Source organism: Ambystoma mexicanum, chromosome 10, assembly GCF_040938575.1.
Source record: "Ambystoma mexicanum isolate Mex_15411 chromosome 10, UKY_AmexF1_1, whole genome shotgun sequence".
NCBI classification, from domain to species: Eukaryota; Metazoa; Chordata; class Amphibia; order Caudata; family Ambystomatidae; genus Ambystoma; species Ambystoma mexicanum.
Genome location: NC_090932.1, coordinates 357,141,103 through 357,149,551, shown reverse-complemented (window position 1 = coordinate 357,149,551; position 8,449 = coordinate 357,141,103).

Sequence of the window (8,449 nt, the reverse complement as noted above, 5' to 3'; positions counted from 1 at the left end):
TGCATCATTTTTCCATGTTTAAGTGGCTTTTTGTTGTATGTAATCATTCCTCTTGCTTTCCAGCCAGGTAAATGTTCCACAAAACTATTCCGTGCATAGTCAGAATCAGTCACCAGGACAATTTCACTGAACTTTCTATCAACTGCAGTAGTAATTTCTTTATAAATGGCTGCCAATTCCGCCACTTGACTGCTGCTAGCTCCAATCCTCATCCCTATACTGGGGGCTCCTTCACATTTCAACCAGACATTTCCTATTCCTGACACTAATTATTTATTACTGTCATTTTCAATGTGAAAAGCACAACCATCCACATATACAGTTGGCAAATCATTGCATGTTTTTTCATCAAAAGCTTTGTGTGGTGATTGTTCAAATTCCTGCCAATTAGGTTCCACTTCCATTTCATTTTTATATTTGTTCAGCTGCGCAGTCATGTAAGTCAGCTAACCCTTGAGCAATTGGGCTCTTTTTATTTTGGCCATATCTCACTTCTGCAGGAAAACCTTGTAATGCCAGCGTCCATGAAGTGATTCTGGACTGCGCTAGATTACCTGACCTAATTATTTTACTCTATAAACAGCAAAGGTTGATGATTTGTTTCAATAATCACCTTTTCCCCCTGAACAATGGGGCGGAAATGTTGTAGCCCCCACACAATGGTTAATAGGGCCTTTTCACATTTATTAAATTTCATTTCAACTTGGGAAAATGCCTTACTTGCATAGGCAATTGTTTTGTGATTCAAATCATGTTTTTGTGATAACACTGCTGACATACAATGTTCAGAAAAACCTATTTCTATAAAGAAATCCCTACCTTTTATGGGATATGCTAAACATGGTGCCTTTACCAGACATTCCATCAGTTTAGCCACTGCCTCAGACTGCTCTTTTTCCCATTTCCAGCGAGTATTCAGTTTAAGCAGTTTAGTCAATGGTTGAGTGATTTCAGCATAATTTTCAATGAATTTTCTGTTATACCCTGTCATTCCTAACAAACATTTTACTCCTTTCACATTCTTAGGATCTTTTAATCTTTGTATGGCCTCTATCTTCTTCTTTTGTGGATTTAGCCCATGTTCAGTCACTTCATATCCTAGAAAGTTCACTTTCTTCTTGCACCATTGTGCTTTTTGCAAAGATACTTTGGCGCCTGCTTTCTGCAATTGGCCAAGCACATGTCTTATTTCATCAAAATGGCTTTTCAGGCCTTCATTTTTTATTAAGACATCAACCACGTAAACTATGGTTCCTCTTTCCGCTGCATCAGGCATGGCCTTTCTCAAAAATATGCCAAATTCACTCCCACTATTGGTGTACCCGAACGGCGTTCTAAGCCAGGCATATTGAGTCCTGTCAAATGTAAAGGAAAATAAATTCTGTATCTCCTCTGCCAATGGCACGCACCAATATCCAGAGGTGAGATCTAATGTGGTAAACACTTTTGAAGCATGTACCTGAGCTAAGCCCTGATCAATGAATGGCAATGGCCATCTGGACACTGGTACTCTTTTATTTAACTCTCTCAAGTATGCACATAGCCGCCATTGACCATTTGGCTTTAACACACCTAAAATATGTGTATTGGATGTGCTATGAATGTGCCTGATGATTCCCCGCGATTCCAAACTTTTAATAATCTCTGCCAATGATTCTAAACATGCCAGCGGTAGTCTATACTGGCGTACAAACACTGGACTTCTGCTACACCATTCTGGTAGTGTCGCCACATGTAAATCAGTTAAACCACAATCATAAGCATCTTTTGCAAATACATCCCTAAACTCCATAAATATCTCCCTCAGATTGTTTCTATCCTCATTGCTGTCACACGCATCTGCTAAGAGATCTGCTCTTCTACCATTTTGGAAAATTCTGGAAAATCTTCTGGTAAGGGAATCTCGGCGCTTTCCTCTAACTGTGTGGCTGTGTCTTTTTGTAAAGCTGCCACTTTTAAATATTTTGGCATATCAGCTTCCACTTCAATGGGCTGATTTTCTGTTTAATTTTCATTTAAATTAAATATTATGCAATCCTCTTGATGGCAGCACACTGTCTCATTTGAATCATAAGGATACACAGAATGAATTTAAAATATTCCTTTGGGCTGAGAGTCCAGGTGTTCTGGCAACTCACCCTTGGCATCTACATACTTTTCTCGGGATATTTCCAATCACCATGTTATTTAAATCTGCCGTATAATGTGATTTTTGTATGGCCATTCCTAATGGGGAGTTTTCCTCTAAATGAATATCCTGACAACCTTTATTATTTACCATCATTTTTACAGATCCTTCACCAATATCTACCAATGGAGTGTATTCATAATCCAGGCCTTGCTGTTTTACGGATTCATTCAGGCATACAAATGCATCAGAATCTTTCATCTGCTGTCCATTTTTCCATTTCAGTGTTATTGCAAACTGTTTTGTAAATGCAGGAATAATAGTATCTTTCCTCATTTGTAATTCGATTGCATAAGGAACCAGTTTTGCACAATGATAAGCCCTTCTTTTGTCTTCAAATTCAGGTGCCGGGCCACCTAGGCGTGACCATATTTTTTGATTAAGGAAATCTAACACCATACACATTCTGTGCATGATGTCATTGCCCATGTAAAATTCATTTTGTGCTCCACTCACTATCCGTACATTATGGTAAATTGTTTTCTGCCCAATGCTAATTTTAAGCATGCATCTGCCTGCAATTCGGTTTTCAAAGTCTGGACTGTCCAACTCAGAAACATATTGGTTTTTAATCCTAAATTTTGGGATTTCCTCCCTCTCCATTATTTTTTGCAACATTTCTCATTAATGAAGCTCCTCTCCTGTTCAAGCACTAAAGTGGCTTTTATTGTTTTAAAACAGTCATTTATACCAACATGAACCCATGGTTGCTCATCTTCCATGTGTATTTCAGCAAGAGTGGTAATGTGTTTTTCTGAATCTGTTTTAGGAGCAATATTCTGCTTGATTGTTTTCTCTTTTAAATAAAAACGTAATGTGTGCTCATCTATGGCAGTCTGCCAATTTTTCCTTGGGTCCAAGTAGATTTGTACAGGTAGTCCTTCATTGTCGCTCTGCATTTTGTCTTGACACATTAATATAACAGTGACACTAGGTATGCAACTATTCTGGACATATACCTCCACAGCATCATTTGTTTTGGCAATGGTGTGACATTCATTTATGTTGCTGTTTTGTGATTTTAGTTTCTTAGGCCTCAATGGTTTTTTGGTTAAGGACCACAGCAATCCATTCACCCCATCTATGAGAGGAGACAATCTTTTCAGGCAATCTGTCCCCATCAAAAATGTAATTTCACAAATAGATGTGATCAATACCTCTTGTTTAATTTTGTGCTTTCCTATTTTTATGTCAACCTCAGTTACACCTATGATGGCCACCTCCTCCCCATTAAAGTTATGCACTGGACCTTGATTTTCCTTCACCGTGATCTGACTCTGTGGGGGTCCCCCTTCATTGATACTCTTTACCAGCTCCTTGGACATAATTGTGGCCTGTGCGCCAGTGTCAATCATAGCAAATGTGTGGCATTTTTCTTCTACAGTGATGGGTGCATAATATCTGTCCTCAACTTCCTCTAATACACATAAGAAGTGTGAATTTTTACTGATTTCAGGACTCACCTTTCTCAGGCCTTTTTCTCTTTTGGCTAAGCACATTGGTAAATGGAAAGACATGTTTCCCTCCTTTTTACCCATTTCTGCGCGAGAGACTTTATTCATTTCTCCCTGATCAGAGGTTTTTTGGAGTGTGGCCACTGTTCGCCCATCCATCTGGGTAACATCAGAGACCACATTACAAACTTCCAACTGAACATGTGTAACAACATCATTCAGCAATTTGTCATTGTTTAATTCTGTGCATTTGTGATCATTTAGTGTGATACCAGCCCTTTCAGACTCTTAAATATGTGTCTCAAAGAATTCTTCAGGTGATTGACCCGTACCCTCCTTTTGAGTATTTCCTTTTTCTACCTGTGTTTGGTCATTGTTTTGCTTGCCCAGGGAAGGAGCTACAGCATCCCTACTTACTCCCTGTTCACTGGTATTCCTCATGCATGAGTCATTTTTCTTAAATCTGTCTCTTGGTGTTTCTTTTTTTATTTGCACAAATCTTCAATGTTTGATTTAGTTCTAGGTTAAACCGTACCTCTTTTTTAGAAGTATTTGCATTTTCTGTTACATGTTCATTTATTGGTGCTTTCACTTGTAAATCATTAGGCATCTCAGAGTCATTATGCAAAATTACATCAGGGCAATCTGTCTTTTTGGCACTGCAGGTGTCATAAGTACTTAGTCACTTCTCAGAAGCCCCCCGGTCATTGCTAGGGCCATCAGCCCCCTCTTTAGATGGTTGTTTTTGTGCTGTATACAGCTTTCCTATTTGCTCAGCTAACATTTTCACTTCGGCCTCAAGGCACTGGAACCTTTCCATCTCTAGAATCCTCTTTCTGTGGCCTAGGTCGATATTGGTTGTTTTCCCCCTGATTGGATGTTGTTTTCCCCCTGATTGGATCTATTCTGATACCTCTCAGGTGATTGATGTCTGTTGGGATGGTTTCTGAACTCTTGATTCATTTGTGGAGGGGAGCAGGGTGCACCCATCCTTTGATTATAGTCCCCTGGTGGGGAATCATTGTACTAACGTGGATTGTAGTTCATGTTTTGCCTCATGTCCTGTCTCTCAGATTGTGGGTACTGGCCCCTATGTTGATTTCCATTATCAGTAAATCGATCCACATAATGGGGTCTATCCTGATTACCATATATCATGGTGTTGGGATCAAATCTGCTCTGTGTCCCCAATGACTGGTAGGGACCATCATTTCTTTGATCTTGATTTTGTCTCTGGTTATTGTTCATACCTGCCATATCAGGCCGATATCCTACCCGGGGTCTGTCCCCTAAATACCTAGGGCTGATGTAGCTCTCCCTATTACTAGGATCATGTGATTGGAACATTGGTACAGGAAAGGGCGATCTTTGTTGATTACCCCTTTGTTCAGGTGTCACATTATTTTTACCTTGGCTTTGAGCAGACTCAAGGGACATTTTGGCTGACCTGATTTCCATTAGTGTGGCTGAGGGTTCTTTAGATTTAGGTCTAGTATCTTTCATTTTATCACTTTCTCTACCCTGACAATAGAGTATCTCATATAGTTTTGTGCTTTGATGTACAATCCATTCAAGGGACTTGTCACTGTCAAATTCACGGACAAATTGGGTTATGAAGTCTTTCTGTAGCCCATAGAAGTATGCAGTTTTAAACTCATTGGAATTTGGGTCAAAAGATACATCAAAGCGAGAAAATGCTCTTTTTAAGTCTTGTAAAAATTGGCGGGGGGATGTATTAGGCCCAGCAGTGATTGTGTAAGAGACTTTCTTTGCCTCCTGCAATGACTGAAAAGGAGAAAAATGACGCCTAATTTCTTTTTCAAACTCCACCCCGGTCATATTCTGTTGTTCATTTAATCCCCTTATGATGCTGGCCGTTGGGGCATCTAAAGTTAAATGAAAATATTGTCTGTACTGTTCCTTAGGTATCTGGAGTGCTTTAAAAATGTCATGCACCGCTTCTAGGTGATCCTCAATGCAGCATTCACCTCCCTTTTTAAATGGTTTGATCAGGGCTTTAATAGATTTCATTATTTTTATGGGGCTACTTGTTGCAATGCATGGAATTGCACTACTTTGTGATTCAATCCTGTTTTCAGGTGTATGAGATTGGTGGCTGCCCCCAATGGGAGTATCAAATCCCCCAAGGGTGCTGCAACCAAGTTCAGTCACCGTCCCAGTCACTGGAGCACTAGCTCTTTGGGCAGAACTAGAATTCACCTCCACTCCATTGAATGTGGTACCCTGCCGCCTCTCCTGGGACCTGGGAATGCACATTTGCTGTTCTAAGTCCTTACACTTTTTAAGGAGTCTGTTTGCTTCATTTTGCAAATAGTTGTTTTCATTACTCATCTTATTAATCACCTCCTGCATGTCGCACATTTGCATTTGGCATTCATTGAACTCTTTATTTCTCTTGTCTCTTTCTTGAGTCATTTTAATCATTTCTTGTTCTGCACTCTGGAGATCACATTCTTTTTCACAATGTTCTTTTTGTAAAATCTGCATTTCTGAAACAACCTCATCTTTATCCTGTCTAATGTGGTCTGTTGGGTATTTTGTGGATATTTGGGGCTTTGCGGCATTTTCTTACCGCCAAAATATCTTTAGCAATAATCACTTTCTGTATTCATATTGGGTCACACATGACAATAATACATTGCATTATTTCAGAATTCAGACCTATTTAGATGGTATGCGCGGTAGTTTGCGTGGTTGGTTGGTATAGTGGTTGGTTTATTTGTGGCCCCAATATCCAACATCCCTTGTTTTTTATCAAGATTGTTCTTGATCACTAGAGAGACCTCAGGCCTACATTTTAGGGATACCACATTTTCAGTGTTAGTGTTGGGTGCCACCATGGGCAATTGTGGTATTTTTGTGGTAATTTCCACTACCTTATATACGGTAGGGAACTATGTCCAGAGAGTCTCTCTTCCCGTTGACTCATGTACCTCCAACAGGATATGCTACAAACAGTCACTCACAACTGTCCATACTGAATAGAATCATGCACACATCTGCTTTAAAATGACAATTGCACTGTTTAAAAATCTACCCACGTTTAAACCTTTCCCCATGCAAAATGAAAGAGAAAATAATACACACTAGCTATCTGTTTTCAAATATTTTTGTATTATAGAAATTTCATTTAGACACAGTTTAACTTTTTTTACAGAAATAAATAAAATGGTACAACATTATTTGTGATAAAATGAACAGAGAGCTGCGAGAATATATCCAATTGGTAACATTAAATATGCTGATAAGAGACTGAGACTCCCTCTAATACACTGACTGAACAGCTTCGCGCACTTTCGCACAGCTCCCACTCGCTTCTGTAATTACCTTATCTGTTCAGCATGAGTTTTCTCCAGCTATTCTCTCTCTGAATTTGGCTCCCTTGAAGATCAACCCCAGTGAGAACAAGCGTCTACCGTTCTCAAACCGGGGTTATTGCCTGGAGCTCTCAGCTTTTGCAGCAGGAATACCCAGCCAGGAAAGAGATCCTTCTCCCAGCTCTGCAAGATGTCGACTCTCTTCCCCCTCTTCTCAAGCTTCCCCAGCAAAGTTCTAATCACAGCCTCTAGCATGATACTTGCTATGACGCTGCTCCAATCAGAATAAATCATGTCATCTCCTCCCTCACTACACAATGGCTCACTTCTACAGTGGCAATTGTAACAAACTGATTTCCTGCTCCTTCGAGCTCTTTGCTTCCTGTAGTTATGTGGACAGAGCAGCAGAGAAAAAAATGAATGTGCGTTTAAAAGTTCACTTTCAGAGTAGGCCTAATTCTGCAGTGGAGACACATTTTTATTAGTGGGTTATGTTAAATGAAGTTTTATTAGTCAGGTTAGTTATTAATAAGGTTAGTTATTAATTTTCAAATGTGTCTCTTGCAACATAGGAATTTCAGGTGAAAAATAGTGTGCATTTTGAATGTGCAGATGTGTGCTTTTAACTGTAAAAATGGATTTGCATCTTATATGTAAAAATCGTTTTTGACTGAATAGCCTGTCTTTACTTATATGTCCATGTTACTCTGGCAACACATACAGCAATGCACCACACCCATGTAGTGGTGCTGCATAAAAAAAATGCTACCTGTGCAGTAGTGCTGTACTCGGTGCTGTAACACGCCAAATATCCTTACAGGTCCACTAAGGCTTTTAAGTGTACCAATTCTTGCTCACTATCCTCAAATTGTTTCTTGCTTTTGGATAACTGAGCATCAAAGTCTCTGCATTTTAATTGCATGTCTTTTTGGCATACATCCAATTCTGCTCTTAACATTTCCTGATTTTTACTTGCCCCATCTAATTCAGTCTTTAACCTGTTAATTAGCTGGGTATCATTTTCCTGCATTCGCAGGGACCTATTCAAAATAAACCATATTTTGCCGCATAGCCGTATTAAACAGTCTTTCTCTGCACTTTTATCGGCTGCATTCAATAATCTTGTAAGGCAGACCTGAATTATGCTGCCTTCTGCAAAAATATTGTCTAGTTTTTCTTTCTGCACCTCACCCTGAATGCGGTCATGCCATTCTAAGGTACTGTTCGACAACCACGTCCCATGTGCAAACACCTTTGCCTCTAAATATTGCACTAGGTCTAAAATGTGGTTTCCCTTTGTGACATTCTGAAATTCGTTTTTAGTAACACACTGCTATTATGAAATGGGTTCCCCTTTAATGTACCGATGGCAGTGTGAGACACACTTGCCACGCCCAGTAGGTGCTCTGTGATCACTTTCCCGGCCTGCAACGCACCATAAATATGTTGGATTTTTTGTGGAGATTTGG